The 22,048-nt window shown below is 40.5% G+C and overlaps 2 long non-coding RNA genes across 2 annotated transcripts in view; one reads left to right on the top strand and one right to left on the bottom strand.

The window, feature by feature from the left end:
* Positions 1-250: 250 nt before the first annotated feature.
* Positions 251-22,048, top strand: part of LOC147583506 (uncharacterized) — a 79,803-nt gene continuing 58,005 nt past the window's right edge. Inside the window, exon 1 of the long non-coding RNA XR_015243152.1 lies at positions 251-454. This is a non-coding gene — a long non-coding RNA (uncharacterized LOC147583506). The remainder of the gene's footprint in view (positions 455-22,048) is intronic.
* LOC147583505 (uncharacterized) overlaps positions 8,250-22,048 on the bottom strand; it is a 292,328-nt gene continuing 278,529 nt past the window's right edge. The window contains exon 3 of the long non-coding RNA XR_015243154.1: positions 8,250-8,336. This is a non-coding gene — a long non-coding RNA (uncharacterized LOC147583505). The remainder of the gene's footprint in view (positions 8,337-22,048) is intronic.

Here is a 22,048-nt window from a genome sequence, read left to right as displayed (position 1 = left end):
TAAGGTAGGGTATGAGGTGTGGCCATGCACTTGCGATGAGTGTCCCTTGACAGCACAAGGAGGAGGGAGCTGTCCACTGAAGCTGTGACTAGAATAGGAAGCAAGCAATGCTAACAGGATGAAGAGCAAAACGAGGCATCTGCTGTGATGGGTTTCTACTGCAATCTTTAGCGTGGAAAATTACTGTAAAATACACCAGTGTACTCTCCTACCTGGATAGTGCCAAGGGATGCTATTTACGTCTCCTCACTATGCTGAAAGCCATCTTAAATAAGCATACCAAGTAAAACCAGTATGCTTACTATGGCCTGCAGCTTCACAACAGATTTTTTGGCTGTTCATTTCCACTCAGATGGCTGCTCCTCTGCAGACGGATGCAAATTCTGAAACTTGAACAGGCAGTACACACGCGGGATGAGATGGATTCGTTGCGTGAGCAGTGAGAAATTAGCAGGTCTGTGTCTGAACATCCATTTTTCTGAAATCCTATTCTATCCCTGTATGCCTTTATTTTGCATGCTTCCTCTGCAAATTAAGTGTGGTGAAAGGATATGCTTATCCGAAAGGATCAGTTAGGTGAAATGTGTTCAAATAACTCAGTTGTCTGACTGAAGTGTGGGTTACTTGCAATTTCTTATGACGGTAGGCCAGAAGGCAGAAGAAAGAATCACTGTCATAGTCAGTGTAAGTGACTTTCACCACCATGAGAAGCTAGAGGTGCTACTGCATAATGGGGGCAGGGAGAAGTAAACCTGAAACCCAGGGCATTCACTAGGGGTGTCTCTTGCTCTTTCTATACCTCTTGTTAATGGTATACAGGAAAGTGCAATAACCAGTCCCACAGTGACAAGGAAACTACAGTAGGTATTTGAGTCCTTACCAGGCAACCATGCCTGGTGAAGTGCTAGCCAAGGGTGAAGGATATACAGAATGGTTGGTGGAAAGAGATCTATTGAATATTAATTCTAGCCTCAGGACTGGCTGCAGCTGTCATTTAGGCTGGTTCACTAGCCCTCTTGGATTAAGTCTTGGCTGAAATTATGGTGTCTGCCACTTTAAAGAAGCTGCGTAATTATTTGAACTGAGAGAGTAAACGCATAGCAGAGTGGTTCAAAGGGTAGATCGGAACACACACGTTGTGTGTATCACCTCAGAACTTCTTATCTATTCTTATCTTCACCTCTTATTTTAGCCCATCTGTGATAAGTGGTGGTTCCACTCATACCTCAGCCAGCTTTATTTCGGGGCTTTATTTGACAGTGCTTTATTTTGGGCTTCCAACGCATGTCTCCTGTTTTCTGTTCTAGAATTTCTCTCATGCTGTGGTGTGGGATGCCCTTGGCAATCCATTTGGCACTCATTCAGGCGCAGTGTATGGGGAAATAATTGATCCTCAGAGAATAGGAGTCAAAGGTAAATGCTTCCTTCTTCAGTCCTCTGGGGTGGATGGACCTGAGAGGCATTTCATTCATCTAGCTTCTTTGAAAGCCCCATAGGATTAAGCATCCAGTTTCGCCTAGTGGTTGTTAGTATTGTCAATAATGCATCCACGTATTTGGTCTCATTCATTTTTCTGTGTTTATTTCTCTATCCTACACTTCCAAATAAGCTGCTTGGACATAAGTTTTTTTTTTTTTTTTTAATTTTAAGGGCTGCTTGCGGGGAAATAGAAATAAATCAAAATTAAAAGCAGATTAAGAAGCATAATTTTTACATGGACAGTGAACATTTTCAGTTTAATGTAACTCAAGAATCAAAGCATCCTAGTAATCTTTGTCATTTTGTTTAAATGATCACAAGTAATATTAAAATCATCAAGGGTTCTATGCAGATATAATACCAAGACAAGTCTTCTTACCAGACTGTAACACCTAGATAGAATTGTAGAGCCGACGATGAATTGGAAGTTCTGACATCTGAGGAACAAGCACAAATATGTTGCCATTTTTTTTTTTTAGCCACCGAGAGTGGGGCTGAAGTTGATGTAGTTGGAAGGGAGGGGTGGTTATCATTTCTTAAAGTGCATTATAAGTTTCCTACTCTTTTGGTCTGTCTCATGTTCTTACCAATGATATTGCAGTTAGGCACTGAAGACGATTCTCACACTTTCTCAAACATCTTTTCATTGTGGACTGAACTTCATTAAAGATACTTCACTACTGATACTGCATTTAAAATGTGCTGTTTTTTTTGGGGGGGGGGAATATTCATGTTCAAATTTTATTTATGGGTAACGAAGCGCCGTAAACATGGAGGCTTAAAACAAAAACATCATTTGGCTCAGGAATCTGTGGGGTATCATGGGAACATCTTGTCTCTGCTCCACCTAGTATTAGCTGGGGTGGCCCAGAGGCTAGAATCTGCAGAGGCTCCCACGTCTAGAGTTTAAGCAGGGTGTCAGCTGGGGCTGTGGTGAGAAAGGGAAGTTAGATTCCGCATTTTGATGGGTTGTGGGTCAAAGAATTTACAACATGTTTTAAAACCCACAGAGTGTACCTAAAGAGTAACAGATCCCCCTGATTCTCACATAGCTACGACACAATTTTTCAGGAGAATTACTTGCTTTACGATGCTTGATCTTATTTTCTAGAGCAATTCTGCAATAGGACTTTCTGTGATGACATAAATGGTCTATATCTGGCTCTGTTCAATATAATAATCACTAGCCAGATGTGGCGATTGAGTACATGCCATATGGCTGATGAAACTGAGTTTTAAATTTCATTTAATTTTAATTAATTTACATTAAATAGGCGCCTGTGTATAGTGGCTACTATACTGGGCAGCTCAGGTCTAAAACAACAAGTATAAAGAAATAGAGTTCAAATTCCAGCAGTGATGTAAGTACTGGGCAGGCTTTCTAGTACAACCCTACAACATTCCAATTACAAGCAAAAGGCTTCCAGGCCTGACTGCATTCAAAGTACAAACGGAGATGATTTGGCCTAGGATGTCCTAGAGAGGGGAAATTTCCCAGCGTGTGGGTGTGGAAAAGCAGAATAATCACTGGTGAGAAGAGTCAGGACAACTCCTCAGGTGGGCAAGATGCTGGAATGGTTTAGACATGCAGATCCTTGCTCAACAATCTGTCTCTTCACACAGAGACGCTAGCCAACTTCTTTTGGCGTGAAGTGTGAGTGCTCCTTAAGCTTGGATCTCACAGGACGATGACTTCTGAAATTCCTGTGTGTGCCTGTCTTCTGTGCCTGCCTCCCCCAGCCTCTTTGCCCTCCTTACCCTTGTCTTTCCTGTTCCTTCCTCTTGAAACTTTGTGATTCTGGAGTCACAATGTTGAAAATGTCATGGCCATCCCATCAAAATAATGAACAACTGTCATCCAAAAAGATTCCTTGATCATCTACTATGTGTAAGGCTCCATGCTGGGTGTGTCAGTAAGAATCAATTTCTGCTCTTGGAACGCTATCATCTGGTTGGTGAGATTTAAGAGAACAGCTACAATTTAAAGAGAGTTTACTACTTGCCAAGTATCATGCTAATTTTTTTATGAATATGATCTCATTTATCCTTTAAAAATCCTATGACACAGAGACTTTTTATTCATGCATTATAGATGGAGACACTGATGTCAAGTGAGGTTAAACTAGCTCATTCAAAGTAAAACATCTATTAAGTGGCCTAGTGGATTTGAATCTAGGCTGAGTGAACAGCAAAGAGGACAGGTGGTAACATTTGCGCACCTGTCCCAAAGACATGACAATAGGTTGAAGAAGGAGTTGGTAAGAGGGGCTGTTCAAAAAGTATCTTTTCAGCATTACGACTTGGAAGAAAATATCTTTAGAACAACAACTAGGTAAGTGGGAAGGAATAAGTGGTAAATGAGAGAGGCTTTTTGAGAGTCACAGCCCTTCCATGAAAGGTTGGGTCCTGCCAACTTACTCTACCTGGGAAGGAATGTTATATTCAGTGTGCATGTTTCAACTTACTGAGCTCACTGGAAAGCCTTGAGGAACTGCATTCAAATGCCAGCATAGGCCTCCCTGAGACAATGAACAGATCCATATCACTATGAAATACAATTGGAAGGACTTCGATTAACTCTAGGGAGGGGAAAATATCTCTACGGAGGGCACAGAGAAAGATACAGAATTTGATGGGACGATCCTTTATCTAAAACTAAATATGAGCTAGAGATCAGTTGTTAAGTCCTGGATTCAGAGACCTGGATTCGAATCCCACCTCTGTCATTGACTAGCTGAGGAACCCTGAACAAGATACTTAACTTCTTTTCGTATTCCTTGTTAGAAAAGTAGAGACAATAACAAGGACGTGCTTGCAGGTTAGTTGTGAGGATGAGATGAAATAATTCATGTAAAATGCTCAGTGCCATGCCCGGCACATAATAATGCTCATTACGTGATAGCTACTGCTGGTTTTAAAAGTCAGTGGAGAAGAGTGTGGCCTCTGGGCCACCAACTACTGGCTGTGAATCCCAGTTCTACATAATAAATATGGGACCCTGTGCAGGCTATATTACATCTCTGTGCCTTGGTTTCCTTACTTACAAAATGGAGACAAAAATAATCCCTCACCCCTCATACTCATTAAGGTAGCTATTATTTAAAAAAAACAACAACAAAAAACAAAAAACAGAAAATAAGTACTGACAAGGATCTGGAAAAATTGGAATCCTGGGCTCTGTTTGTTGGGAATGTAAAATGGTGTGGCTGCCATGGAAAACAGTACGGGGGTTCCTCAAAAAATAACACAGAGAATTATGATGTGATCCAGCAATTCCACTTTTTTAAAAAAAAATTTGTTTTAATGCTTACTTATTTTTGAGAGAGGGAAAAAGACAGAGCATGAGATGGGGGAGGGGCAGAGAGAAAGGGAGACACAGAATTGGAAGCAGGCTCCGGGCTCTGAGTTGTCAGCACAGAGCAGTACGTGGGGCTCGAAGTCACAAACCGCGAGATCATGTCCTGAGCTGAAGTTGGATGCTTAACTGACTGAGCCACCCAGGCAGTCCACTACTTTGTTTTTTAAATGTTTATTTTTTGAGAGAAAGAGAAAGAAAGAACACGTGCAAGAGGAGGAGGGGCAGAGACAAAGGGGGACAGAGGATCCCAAGTAGGCTCGGTGCTGACAGCAGAGAGCCTGATGTGGGGCTCAAACTCATGACCTGAGCCAAAGTCGGATGCTCAACCAACTGAGCCACCCTGAAACAGAGTTTCAGTTTGGGAAGATGAAAAACTTCTGGATATGGATGTTGGCAATGGTTGTACAATAATTTGAATGTACTCAGTGGCAATGAACTGTACATTTAAAAATGGTCCAGATGATTAATTTTGTTATACGTATTTTATCACAGTAAAAAAGAGATAAGGTGTCAACTGTTTATAATATTACCTAGGACTTCATCTAAGGCTCTGCTAGGATGATGATGACGATGATTATCAATATTAGTATTTATTTTATATCTTTGTGCACTAGCCCCAGATAAAGCTATGTAAATTAACATTCACTTTGTTTTCATATGACAAGGATAATGATCAGCCAAGAGTTAAAGAGAAGAAGAACACTCAAACTAACCTACCTGCCAGATTCTTCAGAACACTGATTATTTAATGTCTGAGAAAAATGAATATTAATGACTTTCAACTTCTTTCTTTTATCTTTATGACCAACCCTGTAGCATCAAAATAAAGAGGATAAAAATACAGGATGATTCAACTGATGGCTTATTTTTTGCAATAAAACATTTTTAAAATTCAGGTGTCTTACTAGTGATGGAATCTTGGAGGAACTTTGGAAACAAACAAACAAAAATGTCATCCCATCATTCGTTAAAAGATTAAGAAAAATCCTGCCAACCATGAGTCTGGAAGAAATCGCTCACATGCTAAAACTAATAATGGTAATTTTCAAATGCCCAAAAGTTGAGCTGTCAACGTCTGGGAAACTGTGTGTTCCCACTGACAGGAATTTCTAACGCTGAGGAGAAAAAGGAAAATAAACGACAGCCTTGTTCAACTTTGCTAATTTCACAAGCTGAGGCTTATTTCTGGGATGTGCCCGAGAACCAGGGTCACTGTGGCTAATGCTCCCAAATGAGACACCAGACTCCAGAACTGAACACTTTATACTTATGATTTGTGTTGACTTCTGTGTGACAGTTGAAGAAATGAAGTACAGGCATTACGTGTAAGGCCTCAGGAATCAGACTGCTCCAAATCCTAGGTTGGTCACTTACTAGCTGTGAGATCTTAAACAAATTACTCCTTGTGGCTCAGTTCCCTCACCTCAGAGTAAGGACAGTAACAGCTTCTGCCTCAGTGTTGTTGTGATACTAGATAATACACAGATATTTGATAATTAGATAATAATTAGGCAACAGTTTTGATTATTAAATAATAATTACCTAGTAAATTAGGTAAGAATTGATAAGTAATTAGGTAATAAAAATAAGATGATACAGATAAATGTTCAATAATCATTAATGGTGGTGCTGGTGATGATGATGGTGGTGGGAGTGGTAGTTAATATAGAGGAACCCAGGAAACTCTCACTCCATTCCAGGGTTGCCACGGGGGGTGTGCTGGGCAGATGATGAACCTTACCTCACCAAGAATGCTTTTAGCAACTAGTGACAGAAAAGCCAATTGAAAGTGGCCTACAAACTATGCAGTGGTATTTGGAGAGAGCATTCTTACTCACACTGGTTGGCTCAGAGCCTCAGCAATCTAAAGGATAGCTTATCTGTGAATCCTTTGGCCCTCCTCTCATTCTGGTTGCCTTTTGGTGACAAGATGGTTACTGTCACCCCACATACCATCTGTAAGTGCAAGAAGGAACAAGGGACAATGGATGGCATCTTCTTCTTTCATTAGGCAAGCAAAAATATGCCCAGAAACTCAAGACTTGTTTTGCTCATAGCCTGGTGGCCCAGAACTGTACCCAAGGCCACTTGTTATTCGGAGGAAGCCTGAGAAAGAAGTATTTAGCCAGCGACATTGCCTCTGTGAACAAACTGAGGTTGTGACAGCAAGGGAGAAGGAGGAAGCAGATGTATTTACGTCAGGTGCACTTGCCCTCACGTTTTCCAGGCAGAAGAGGGGGTGAGACGTTGGATGCTAATGTACAGGATTCTCTCTGAGGATGACATCAGAAAGACAATAATGACAGCACAGAGCTCAGTTGCAGCAGGTAGCATGCTACAGTCAGTCTCCTGTTGTTCTTCTGTCAGTCTTTCAGATGAGCAGTTTGCGATGTAGGTCACACGGCCCAAATCCAGCTGCTGCGCTGTTTTTGTCAGGCCGCTTGCAAAAGGAGTTAAGAATGGTCAAATTTATGTCCGTGAAGTTTTACAAAAACAGATAAACAGGAAGGAAGCCGACGCAACAAAGACCCTAAGTGGCGCACGAAGCCTAAAAATATTTGCTTTCCGGTGTTTATGGAAATGCTTTGCTGCCTCCCATTCTGGTATGTGGATTCCTTGAGAGTCGCGTTAACATTCTATCTCTGTATCTCTGTGATGCGGTCTGGCACATAGTAGGTTCTCAGTGAAAGCGTGATAAGGAATGACTATAGAAAGAGTGACATGGACAAACAAATACATTGCGTTCCAGTACTTTCTAAAGTGCATTGCGTTTCAGTACTTTCTCAAGTGCTTTTCATTAATAAAGAGTGTCTACACCATTTCACTTAATGCCTGTAATAGCCCTGCCAACATCCAAGTTCCCTCAGCTAATGACTCCTGCCTAGAATGTAAGTCTGTGAATCCCGAGTACTCTCTCTCTCTCTGGCCCTGACAGTATGGAGATGATTACCTGCTTGTAATCATCTCAGTTTCTTATTTCCTTTCTTTACTCTCACACAGTGAGCTCTATGAGACAAGCGCTCCTGTCTGTTTTATCCACTGACTGCTGAGTCCCTGAGTCTGAAAAATTATCTGTCCAATTAATGAGTAAGTGAGTTTGAGCCCTCCCATGTTAGAATATAGGGGGTCATGTTTTAATGTGGCAGTGGTGTTCTTTACTCTCTTTCTGTCAGGGATTGGTTTGAACTGTTTATCTAGTTCCTAAGGAGAGAGTTATTGCTGGGCTGGCTCAACTCTGAATTCACATTTATGACTCAAGCAACTGGGAATTTTGTTCCCTTATTGATTGAAAAATACACATGTGGGCACCAGAGCTCTGTTTTCACTGCATATACAGAGGTATACAGTCCTTTCTTGACATCCTGCAAGACTCTTCTGATATAAATGCCTGCTAGTTAATTCATTAACTCACCCATTATCAAATGATGTTTGAATATCCATGTTGTCAGGCAATGTGCTGGGGTTCATTGGTGGTTCCCGCTCTAGAAGAGCACACGATCTAAGTGGGGAAACAGATGAAAAAGAAATAAGTTCCAAGTAGTCATATCTATGTGGGCCATGAAGTGACATTTTGAGGTTGAATTTTGTGTGTTTCTTTTGAATGGTACCTTGTGGCATCCACAGAGAGTCAGCTCTCTACTGAAGATGTTAATCAAGTTAAAAGAATTTGGTGAAACAAACCAGCTATCATGTCTCAGAAGTGTCAACCACAGGACATTTTATTGCTTTGCTCATTGGCTTTGTTTTCCCGGTTAGAAACCTATTTAAGATGCTTGCTATCTAAACATAGGCTGTGGGGATGGGGAGAGTGAAATGCTAGGTCTCAGATGTCCTGTGAACACTTGTCGGTCAGTACCTGCTACTAACAACACTATTAAACTCATGTGAGTTAACATGAGTGGCATCTTGAATTTGTAAAATGAACTTTTTGTTTTGGAATAATTTGAGGATTATAAAACAGTTGCCAGAAAGTGCAGAGAGTTCTTATATATCCTTTATCCAATTTCTACTAACACTAACGTCTTCCATAATTGTGGTACATTTGTCAAAGCCAGGAAACGAACATTAGCATCACTATGAGTGAAACTCCAGACTGTGCTTATGAAGCTCAGATTTCCTCCTAGTGTCTCACTTCTGTTCCAGAAATGAAAATTGTATTTAGTGTTACTTATTTGGGGGATAAAGAAGTATAAATTAGATAGATTTTTTTCCTTTAAAGTCTATTTGTATAAATCTGCATTAAAAAGTACTAAAATAGAGTGACTAATTTAAAATTTGCTTAATGTTTATGAGAACTTAATATACGTCAAAATAATTCACAACATTTAACAGAGAGACCAACAAAGACAGAAAAATTGTTTAGAAGAATTATAGGCTCAAACTTTGTTTTATAGTAATCATAAAAGAGGTTAAAGCACATGCTAATAAAATAATTCCAGTATAATAGCACATTTGCTTACTAAAACATGCATCTAAAGCACAAGAAACATCTTATGAACACTATTTTAAGTGATAAACATTTATTTAGAAATAAAAATTCTTTCAACTCTGCTGTATGCACCTCTCTTTTCCATAAATTCTCCAACCTTATGTATAATCAGGATTGCTTGTAAAACTGTTTTCCACCTAATGGTCTGAGACTTTTTCTGCTACTTTTAGCCAATAATTAATTTTTATGGGCAAATCAGGGAAACGCTGACAGGCCTGTGACTTCTGAATCGTGTCTCTCTACTGAGTTATATTTAAACTATGCTAATCCTTTGTGGCCATGTCACATCTGCACACGTCAGGTACTTCTGAAAACTGTTCCTTTATGGAAAGAAGTTGCCTTAACCTTAAACACACTCCCGTGGTCTGGCTGCTTTCAAACCAGACTGAAAGAGGTTTCCACTCTGTATTTGGCCAGGGTATTAGCAATCGTATTAACATGGAATATTTCAAACTATGAGAAGGGGTGTACTTGGTAAGGGGAAAGATGTAAGACATCACTCATTAGGGTTTTTATCTGAGCCATAGGGTAGCCTGGTCTATTTAGTATTTCTCAAGACTAGACAGATAGAGTGGAATATTGAGAACTGGGACATTGAAATTAGTAACGTTGTAGATATGAACTCTACCACTTATGAGCCATGTGATCGGAAACCAAATACTAACCTTGTGAACCTCGGTTTACCACTGTGTAAAATAAGAGGAATAGTAACAATGACCTCCTAAGGCTATTGGATAATTATATTGAGAGCATGTAGCACAGAGTCTGGGATGGAGTTACCATCTACAAATGTTAAGTGCCACTACTGCTAGCCTGCACAATATTAATGCTCTTCCTGGAGAAAAGTATGGGAAGCAGGAGGTTTCAAGAATTTAGGAATGGTTCTTTGGTGCAGTATTTCATGTGGTGTAATATGCAGGAGTTCCCAAACCTACTTGATCAAGGCATCTATTTCTCTAAGCTGCTTGTGTTAGTTTCCGAGTGCTTCTGTAACCAATTACCACAAACTTAGCAGCTCAAAACAACACAGAATTCTTTTTTTATGGCCCTGGAAGTCATAAATCTATAATGAATCTTACTAACTTCTGATCAAGTTATATGCAGGGCTACATCCCTTCTGGAGGCTCCAGGGGAGAATCTGTTTCTTTGCATTGTCCACCTGCTTGCTACAGGCTGCTGTCTTCCTTGGCTCATGCTCCCTTTCTTCAACCTCAAAGCCAACAACACAGCAGCCCCAGGCTCTCTCTCCCACTCTCTCTGACCTCTGCTTTCTCTGCCACATCTCCTTGGATTGTGACCCTCTGGTTTTCCTTTTGCAAGCACCCCTGTGATTAGATTAGGCCCATTAAGATAGTCCAAATAATCCCTCCATGGCAAGATCATTAACTTAATCACATCAGCAATATGTATATTTGTCATAAAGGTAACATATTTGCAGATTTCAGGGGTTAGGATGTGGACATCTTTGTGAGACCAGTATCTTGTCTATCACACATGACCTAAGAATTCTAGGATTCTGAGAAAACAGTTAAGAAAAGCCCTGAACCTCGTGGTCAACAAGTTAGGGGATGGGAGGCAGGAAGGCAAGGATAAGAGTGTAACTGGGAAATTTCATTTATATTGGTTATAAAATACGGGTGTATACCAGTCAGGGTCCCAAGAGAAAATGGATGGCAAAACAGGATGGTAGGATAAGCAAAAGAAGCATTAATAAAGTAAAAGTAAAGAGGCTTCAAAGGTGTGTACACGGATAGGGAACCTGCCAGAATAGTTCTAATCTTTCAATCTTTTCTCCCTCCTGCTAGGGCTACGCATTGACATAACCCAGCCACAAAGCCAAAGAACAGGAGAGCTGGGGATGTAGAACAGTGGTTCTCAACCTTGAGCCTGTGTCAAAAACCAAAGGGGCTTCCTGAAACACAGACTTCTGGGGCCTATCCCCAGAATCTCTGATTCAGTAGGTTTTCAGGTGAGTCTGATGCCGCAGTCTGGAATTACACCTTGAGACCACTGATGTTGACCAAACAGGTTAGCCTCCAGGAGCCCAGAGCAGGTGGAGAAGGATGATGAATGGGTCTGAATGGACCAACTGAAGTTATATGCAATAGTAGGCAGTAAAACAACAAATTATGGACCAAATAGTGTTGATTTTAAGTACAATGGGAGTCCTAGCGTGTGGAAAGCTGATGGGTGGAGGAGTTGAGGAAGGCTTCATGGAGGAGGTAGAATTTTGCTTAGTGAGAAGGTCAACTTTTAGAAGCATTTGGAAAAACAGTTGATTGTCTAAGAAAGGGGCAGAGAGGGGCGCCTGGGTGGCGCAGTCGGTTAAGCGTCCGACTTCAGCCAGGTCACGATCTCGCGGTCCGGGAGTTCGAGCCCCGCGTCGGGCTCTGGGCTGATGGCTCAGAGCCTGGAGCCTGTTTCCGATTCTGTGTCTCTCTCTCTCTCTCTGCCCCTCCCCCGTTCATGCTCTGTCTCTCTCTGTCCCAAAAATAAATAAACGTTGAAAAAAAAAATTTTTAAAAAAAAAAAAAAAAAAAAAGAAAGGGGCAGAGAGATAGGTAACAGTATCTGGGACTGATGGGAGTGGGAAAAGGGAACCAGTGCAGGTTTTTGAGTAAGGGAATAATGTTATGAATGACCAGGATGAATGGAAGGGAAAGACGGCTCACTTGGTGACACAAGGTAAGAAAGTTGTTAAAATACTTGTATTGTAGAAAAAAAATCCCTACTAAGTTTGAGAAAAGACTAGGTTTCTGTTTTAGGCTCTGTTATGAACTAATCAACTAGCTGGATAAGGTTGGTTCAACCACTGAACCACACTAAAGGGAGTGGAATTATTTTATTACAAGAGTGTGTTAACTGCCTGGAGAGAAAAGAGCAAATAGAAGAAACATTTCGAATGCTACCAACATCTACATCTAGGAAACAGCAACATCTGCCAACCAGTGTGTAAACTTTGTCAACTTTTGGTAAGGAAAAACTTCAATTCTTGCTGGTGGTGACTTGTTGCCAACCATGCAAGGATTATTTTTGTGGGGGGAGTAGACGATATACATGATTAATGTGAAATAAAAAAGAAAAAATTTTACATCACTAAAATTAATTTACTTTGCTTAAAAAATTTTTATCCATCCATCTATTCATTCATCCATCCATCCATCCATCCATCCACCCACCCATTTATAAATTAATTGCTGTTATAAATGAGAACACCAGACTTTGAAGATTTTGAGAATGTGCCTACTAGTGGATGGTAGCTCTTCTTGAAGATATTTGCTCTCTGCAAAGTAATAAAGATGGAGCTGACATTCACCATCTGCCCTCACTGAGATAAGGTTTTATGTGTGTTCTAATCATGGTGTCTACACTGCTCAGAAGGGGAAAAAAAGAGTATCATTTCCTGGAAACAATTTTAATTTCTGTTCACATACATTAGCTTCTTCTTTGTATTCTATACTTTGATTTGTTGTAATGTTTTGGATACAGAGAAATTAAGTTTATGACAACTTACTTTAAAAAGGTAATCAAGGTTCTGATATATTTCAGAATGACAGAAAGAGAAAGAAAGAAAGAAAGAAAGAAAGAAAGAAAGAAAGAAAGAAGAGAAGATGGAAAGAAAGAAAGAAAGAAAGAAAGAAAGAAAGAAAGAAAGAAAGAAAGAAAAAGAAGGAAAGAAAGAAAGGCATAAAAATGGTACTCTTTCCCCCTAAAATTATTGGCAATGCCAAATCTGGAGAGTACGTGATACTTGCCTTCAATGATATGATCACTAATAGTAATAACTGAACCCTATCTAGTGTTTACCATGTACCAAGTAGATATTTCATAGCCATTCTGTCTTTTAATCATCACAACAATTATATGAAGTAGTTATTATTTTGAGAACACAGAAAAAAGAAGAAATAGAAGCTTAGATAGGTTAAGTGTTTGCCTGACAATTGCACTGACCTAGGTGTTGATGCTGAGTTTCAAATTCATGTCTGATTTATTTCAATAGACCATGCTTTTTACCATTACATTCTTCTAACATTCTCACTCAAACCCCTATTAACTCTCTTTTCTTTCTGTTTTTTATTAATTTTTTTGATGTGTGGTTTATACTCAAAGCCTCTACTTTTCCTACTATATGTTATCTACTGCTGCATAACAAATTACCCTAAAGCTTAGGTTAAAATAACATTTATTATTTCAGTTTCTGTGGGGCAGGAATTTAGCAGTGCTCAGCTGGGTGCTTCTGTCCTACAGTATCTTATTGCAGCTGGGGCTACAGTCACCTAGAGTTTTGACTGATGCTAGAAGATCCACTTTCAAGATGGCCCACTCATTGACGATTGGTAGGAGGGCTCGGTTCTCCACTGACTCTTTGCGGGAGACCTCACTTCCTCACCACATGGACGTGTCCATAGGGCTTCTTGAGGGTTCTCGTGTCATGGCAGCTGTCTACCTCCTAGAGAGAGTGACCTAAGAAAGAGCAAGATAGAAGCCAGAGCCCCTTTTATGACCTACCTTTGGAAGTGACACTCATTATTTCTGCCGTATCCTGTTGGTTACACAAGTCAACCCTATTCAGTGTGGGAAGCTGTGAGTGCCAGGGGGAGAGAATACTTGTAGCCTGGCTACATACCTCCTATTTGGGAAGGTGACTACACATTTACCCCTCACTTCTTTCTTAACACTCTGTACTTTATTTTTTACCCCCTTCCTTGGGTTTTAAAATGCTTCTACCCAACAGATACTATAATTTCCTTTCTATTACATTTCAAAGTTTTGCAGGACTGAACCATCCCTTATCATCTCCTCATTTTCTTCTTGGTTTTTCATTCAGATCTAGTGCTTAGCATAGTGCTGGGCACATAGGAAGACGACTTGATAAACACTTGTTACATGAGTGAACACATCCAATGACTATATGCTCAATTTCCTTCTGCCTCTGTGCTTCTGTACTTCTTACTCTTCATTAGTGCTCAGTCACAAGCTGGGCATAATTGGGCCAACTGGGGTGTTTTATTTCTCTCAATTGCACAGAACTGTAAAAATTGAGGCAACATTTAAATTTTTTAAACGTTTTTTCTTTTCTTTCTTTTTTTCTTTCTTTCTTTTTTTTTTTTTTTTTTTTTTTTGAGGGCAGAGAGAGACAGAGCATCAGCAGGGGAGGGACAGAGACAGAGGGAGACACAGAATCGGAAGCAGACTCCAGGCTCTGAGCTGTCAGCACAGAACCCACGGACCGTGAGATCATGACCCGAGCCAAAGACAGACGCATAACTGATTGAGCCACCCAGGTGCCCCTAGGCAACATTGAAAATTTCGGGGGTTTCTCACAAAAATATCAGTTCCTGCTTTTGGTGAAAACGTTGAGGATGTGGCATGGAAGTAGTTGCTGGAGCCAAACAAGGAGGTCCCCTCTAGAGACGGTAGGTTCTCTTCAGCTCATGATGATTCTCACCATTTCTGCTTCTCCTTCCTACACTGAGACTCCTCCAACTTGCCATTTGTTACTGTGCTTATGATGTTATTTTTCTTAGAATGCAGAAATGTCCCTAAAATCCATGTCTCTATAAAAGTGGGAAAATGAAAGACAGCCCAGGTGCTCACATGACTTTTCTTAAACCTCCCTGGTTAAAATAGGCAGGAGTTTGTGACCTGTGTTCTCTGAGCCATGGTTGACGAAAATGATCCCATCAGGTACTCTCCCCAGCATGCCTCCTGGATCCTTATGTTTGATGTCTTTTATTTCTTATCACCCAAGGCCTGAAATGGAGGATGAGTTCATTGTTCAACTGCAGGAGAGACTAACTTTTCTATGACTAGGTGGTGAGCAGAAAGTACCACTGACTGCTTTGCCTTCTGGTAAGAACACATCTCTACATACTGGAATCATTTTGTTTTGTTCTAGAAACCCATCTGGCCAAGGCTTTGGTTCTGTTGTTGGAAACTGTTGTCTTATTTCTACTCATTTTCCTATTTAAAACATCCTGGTGTGCTGAAATCAGATTTCAAGCTTCTGTGTGTGGATGTATAAAGTGACCGAAGGATGGGAAGAAAAGAGTATGTTACTCAATAGGCAAAGTTGTAGGTAATTGAGGGAAACTTATCTCCACAAAGGCAAATTGAAGTCTATACTGAAGAGAAGGACCAGTTTGTCACCACAGAGGCAGGTGATGGCAAGGGAGACAAACTAATTACAGCTGTATGAGTATCTGTTGTCGACATGAAAGTGAACAGAAATTCAGAAGATCTCCAAGTTTAGTTATTTGAGATATTAGTTAGGAATTGCTTTTTGCTCTTAAAAACAGAGACCCAACTAAGGGACTCAAATCAATTTAAAAGATCTGTCATTTGCAAGGTCATTGATAATAGTAGTCTAGGGGTGTTATGGAAGCTTTATAGATACGTTGTAGATCCAGCTTTCCCCGTCGTTTTCCTCTGCCAGCTTCGAAGCTTAACTTCCATCTGTAAGTCACAAGTGGCTGTTGGATTTCCAACCATTGTGTCAGCTTACTGAGTAGGAGCCAAGAGAACAGCAGAGCAAAAGGGTTCTTCCAGCTATCCCTGTCCAGTACTTCCGCATATATCTCATTGGTTATTCCTATGTATAAGGGAGGGGGGGAAATGTTTCTTCAGCTAGATTCATTGCTTAGGGTTCTGGTGGTAAGGACCAAAGAATGAATAAATGGAACAAGTTGTGTCAAATCTTTTTTAAGGGAAAGTAAGAAAAGTAATTATTATTTGACAGTTTACTACGTGCTGGGGCTGCGCTACAAATGATCTCATTAAATAGTCACACAACCATACGAAATAAGAGGTAGTATGTCATTGCCGTGTTACAGGTGAGGAAACTGAGGCTCAGGGAGGTTAAGTAACTTGACTGAGGTTAAGCTGTAAGTAGTAAATAGTGAGTGGGCCAACATTTCCAAAAACTGTTGCTTTGTCCTTGGAAATTTATAGGAGATGAGATATCCTTTCTTGAGAACACTGGAGTTTCTCATTTCTCTTAGGGTTATAGAATTCCTATAGACCAATATGAACTCCTAACCTGAACTCTCCTGCTCTTTTTTATTGAGACTTTTAAGACAATAAAACAACAGTTAAAAGCCTTTGAAGACCACAGGAAAGTGATAAACTATCTAGATTTCCTCCATTCCTGGATGTTTAATTTGCATATTGAGGCTCTACAAATGGATGAGGTTTTTTCCTCGAAGCTATATATGTACTTTGCTCATGTGAATCAAGATCTTCCTCAGAAGTGAATACTCCTTGATCTTGTTTGTGCATTTTGCCACCTCAGGATGAGAAGTGAATTGTACTTATTCTAGTTGAGCCAAGTATAAATTTTGTCCTACAGATCAGGACAAAATTGTGAACTGTGAATTGCCCGGTATAGAAAAATGACATGTTGTTGTCTTATTAGGCTAGTTCTTTGTTATTTGTAAAATGAAACTCAGCAAATTATGCGTGAGGTTTTCAAAGAAAGTGTATTACTCATAAAGTTCATGATGGGAAATTTGGAAGTCTAGCCAGACTAAGCATAGTGTCATGGGTTTTGTTTTTAGTGGAGAACAAAAGAACGGATTTCCTCAAACTCAGGAGCAAAATAAGTTGCGCCTAGAAGATTGAGCTGTGGATCAAATGTTCAAAGCTTGGATCACATAATATACATCATTGTCATTTCAACCACAATACTAGCAATGAGTTAAAAAAAGATGTATTATTGCTAATTCCTCCAGGGTCTTTTTCAATCTCTTCCAGAAAGAAAATTCAAAGCTTGCTGTGTTAGCATATCTTTTGAGAAGCCTGGATGCCAGTGGGCAAAATACACTAGGACGGAAACTTTCCAGAGGCCGTGAGCATGTTGTTTTTATTCATTGTATGTCGGCTGCTCTGAGCACACAGTAGGCACTCAAATACTCAAAAAGTAGGTGAAAGAATATCAGATTTCCTAGTTCCTTTTAAAGCCTGAAGACCTACTTAGGATCCTACTTATGGCTTCCAGATCTAGAAACTACCTCTCTGGTCACCTCCCCACTTCTCCCTACCCTTTTGGCCTTTATATACTTTGGTAAAATGAGATGGTCTTCTTGGAAATCACCCTTTGCCTCTTACTCATCAACCCTTATGACTTTTTCTCAGTCCTTTTTCTACCAGGTCTGACACAGCACTCATCAAGTTTGGCTTGACCTTGAAGCTGTCTCCTCTCTTTGTTCCTACAATGCTATACAGTCTTGATTTTTCCCCCCTTTTATGACCTCTTCTCTGTCATTCTCTGAATGCTTTTTTTTAAAAAATGTTTATTCATTTTTGAGAGAGTGAGAGACAGAGTGCAAGCAGGGGAGGGATAGAGAGAGAAGGAGACACAGAATCTGAAGCAGGCTCCAGGCTCTGAGCTGTCAGCACAGAGCCCGACACAGGACTCAAACTCATGAACTGTGAGACATGACCTGAGCTGAAGATGGATGCCAAACCAACCGAGCCACCCAGGCGCCCCACTCTTTCATTTTTATATGGAAAGTCTCTCATATTCAATTAGTCACTGAGGTCTCCTCATATCTTTGTAAATGCTCTTGTTAGGGATCTTGTCTCTACATTTGTCTTCAAATACTCTTTTCAGTTTATTCCTATCCTGTTTTCTCTGCCCCATACCTTCTATGTTCTCACCTCATACCTCCGTTATTTTGCTGCCTGGAAGACACTGGCACACATCTAGAGTGGAAGTGATCGCTTCCTCTCCCCTCCTCCAATACACACATGTGCACATGTTCACACACATGTACACTCACTGTGATAGTTTTATGTGTCAACCTGACTGGAGCATGTGAGTCCCCAGCTATTTGGTTAAACATTAGTCTGGGGGTATCTATGCTGGTATTTCTGGGTGAGATTGACATGTGAATCAGTAGATGGGTGAAAGCAGTATGCCCTCCCCAAATGCAGCTGGGTATCATTCAATCCGTTGAGAACCTAACGGGAATAAAAGGTTGAGTAAGAATAAATTCTTTCTCTCTACCAGATGGTCTTTGAGCTGGGATGTCAGTCATCTTCAGCCTTTGGACGTGGACTCAGACTGGAGCTTACACCATCAGCTCTCTTGGTTCTTAAGCCTTCAGACTTGGACAGGGATTATATCACGGGATCCTCTGCATTTAGACTTTTTAGTCTTATCAATTGAGCCAATTCTTTATAATCTCTTATCTCCCCCTTTATAATCTCTCCTCCCCCCTTTATAATCTCTCTCTCTCCAGAAATATATCCTATTGCATTCTGTTGGTTCTATTTCTCTGGAGAACCCTGACTAACACACTCACATGCCCATGCCCCTGCCCACACACATTCACACCACTCACACTCACATATGGAGGTCCTCACTAATGGCTTTTCCAATTCTGAACCCAGTGCCTCAAAGGAAAATCTTCAAGGTAGCTTTGACCCACCACCCTCTCCTTCCTTCTTCAAAACCAACCAATCAGAAAGTACTGTTGACAACTCTTTGTGATGCTTTTCAAAGGCAACTTCTTCCATTTACGTTTTAAAATTATTTTAAAAATAGTTTTAGTCTTATCGCAAAGTTGCAAAATAGTATCAGGGATTCCCCTACATCCATCACCCAGCTTCCCCTAATATTAATATCTTGTATAATAATCATATACTTTTCAAAGTTAAGACATTAACATTAGTACAGTACCATTAACTAAACTACAGGCTTTATTCAAACTACAGTTTCCCCTTCTTTTCAGTTCCAGGATTTCAATGGCATTTAGTTGTCATTTCTCCTTAGTCTCCTCTAATTTGTGACAGTGGCAATGTCCATCTTTATTCTGTGGATAATATGTCTTCTGGGTTTCTCCACTGTAAAGTTGCTACTTTTCTCTTTGAAATTAATAAATATCTTAGAGGAAATACTTTGAGACTGTACAAATACACCATGTCTCCTCAGTTTTTTCTTTGCCTACCAGTTTTAATGTTCATTGTTGGGTCTTACAGACTAATTACTGGTGTGGTGTTCTAATGGTGATTTTTCTATTTCCCTTACTCTTTTGATCTTTATTCATTCCTTTAATTCCATTTGAAATGACAACTATTAAGAATAGTCACATTTTTTGGGGGGGCATTTACTCTGCACCTGGTATTGGAATATGAATTTAATATTCACTGTGTCATTTAAAGCCCACAGTAACTCTTTGAATTAGGTGTGGTTATCACCACCTTACAGATTAGCAAAGGGCACCCATAGAGGTGAATAATTTGACCATGGAAAATTGGATGAGGCCAGCATCCCACCCATGTTTGTCTGATCTAAAGTCTGTTCTCCCCACCCTTACATAATCCTGTTATTACTTTGGTTTATACACTCATGTCATGAGAACGTCTGTAGGAGAGTGACCACCGTGACTACCAGGGCCCAGTTTGCTTCCCTATTCCATAATTTTATGATGTTACCTGTACTCAAGACATTACAATGGCTCCCATTAAAGATAAGATGAGGTCTGAAATTCCTAACCCACAATGAAGGCATCTGGCATTTGAACCCAAACCAACCTTCCCTTCCTTCCTTATATCTGTTCTCTACTCCTGTAAATGTTCCCACCACAGTAGCCTGTCAATTCATGGTGATTTCTATCTCTCTGTCTCTCTCTCTTAAAAAAAAAGTTTATTGAGAGAGAGAGAGAGAGAGAGAGAGAGAGAGAGAGAGAGAGAATCCCAAGCAGGCTTTGCACTGCCAGTATCAAGCTGCATGTGGGGCTCAATCTCACAAACATGTGGGATCACTACCTGAGCCAAGATCAAGACTCAGACACCCAATCCCTGAGCCACCCAGGTACTCCTTTCCTATCTCTTGGCTTTGCCTTACATTTCAATAGCTATTTCTCTTTCTCTGTCAGTTAATCCTGCTCATCTCTTAAAGCACGCATCCTCTGTGAAGGGGAAGTCCTACTGGCTCTATTTTCCAAACATATCTGGGAGCTGGTTCAATCTGGATGCTTCCACTACTAATCCCCAGGCCCAAGCCTCCATCATCTTATTCCATCATTACTTATTCATGAATGCATTAAGTCAAAGTGCACACAAAAACCAGAAAGTCCTGATGAGACCTGCTCCACCTCCCTGCTTCCCTACCATCACCTCTCCAACCTGGGCTCTTTCTGTTTTCATCTTTATTAGTTCCACTCCAACTACACTGACCTCTGTGCTGTCACTAGAATATCCCAGGCACTCTGAAGGCTTTCGACTTGCCTCATCCCTCTACCAGGAATGCTCTTCCTCCAGTTATTTATACAACTAATTCTCTCAGGTCCTTCAAGTATTCACTCAAATGTCACCTCCTCAGTGACATCCAACCTGACCTTGAAAAGTATCCAATCTCCCTAATCTTCACCTGCTTTTCCTGTTTCCCCTGTACTCACAATTGTCTAATAAATGCTATGCTTCTGCTTATGTCTATAGTTCATTGTCTATCTGGAATATAAGCACCAGGCAGGCAGCGATCTTTGTATTTTGCTTACTGATGTATCCCAAGCACCAAAGACTGAACCTAGTATACAGAAGATGCTGAGGAAATTTTTGATGAATTATATGAGTATCTCATTCACAATAACCTCTTCCTATGTCATTTCCCCACCTCCACCCCGTCACTCTGTGGTATACCTAATATTGGAACCATTCTTTTGGCATGTATATATGCCTCATTTTGTTTCTTGTTTCACATTACATTCATAGCCATAGATGTCAAGCAGAGTTCAGCAACCTGGTTACATTTCCTTACTGTCTTATTTATCTAGACGACTCTTTCATGCTCATTAAATCAGGGTAGAAGAGAACTCTCATTTCCTATTGGCTCCTAAACATGTGCTGCATCAGTACTCTAGTTCTCAGTGTGCCCTCTGGTTGTATGTGGGCAAACCCACTACCTGCGTTCTTTCCTTTTCACCTCCTCAAGCACTTCTCTCCTGGAGGTGAATCTGCTCCTACCTACATAATCCATTTCTCCCTGTCTCTTGGATAGGCTCAGCAAGGGTGAACAATCTCCCGTCTTTAAAAACCCTCCTAAGTCAAAAACCCATTTTCTGCTACTTGCCCATGTCTCTGTTTCTTTTATAAAAAATGCTCATTGGACTCCCTGTCTTTCCTTCCTCAAATACCATTCATTCTTCCCTAATCCATTTCAGTCAGGTTTTTGTCCCTACCCCTTCACTGAAACTGTTCTTGTCCAGGACCTCCATTTTGCCAGATCCAATGGTCAATTCTCAGGATTTGTCTTACTTGATCACTTAGCAACATTGGGCACAGTAGATTATTCCTTCCTTCTTGAAACACTTGACTTAAGGCTCTTCCTTCCTTTCCCATCCTGAAAACATTGATACTCCAGGATTCAGCCTTTGATCTTCGTTTCTTCCCTCTCTGCATGTATACCCTGACTGATGTGGCTTTGGAACCATCTCTCCAGTGATGATTCCCAAATCTTTATTCCAACATGGACCTCTCCCCTAAGCTGTAGTCTCATATAGCCCCTCAACACCTCCCCTTGGATGTCTCATGGCTGCTCAAAACTTGCCCCAAATAGAACTTTCACTTTTCTCCAACTCAGCAAATGTCAGCCCCATTCACTTAAAAAAAATACCACTATGAGTCATCATTGATTTCTTCCTTTCTTTCACAAGTCAATCCACCAACAACTGCAGTTGGATCTACCTGTGAAATATATCTCAAATCTCATTCCTTTTTGT

The sequence above is a fragment of the Puma concolor genome, chromosome A2, assembly GCF_028749965.1.
Source record: "Puma concolor isolate L17-30 chromosome A2, mPumCon1.1.hap2, whole genome shotgun sequence".
Taxonomy (NCBI): Eukaryota; Metazoa; Chordata; class Mammalia; order Carnivora; family Felidae; genus Puma; species Puma concolor.
This window is presented reverse-complemented; position numbering and strand designations above follow the sequence as displayed.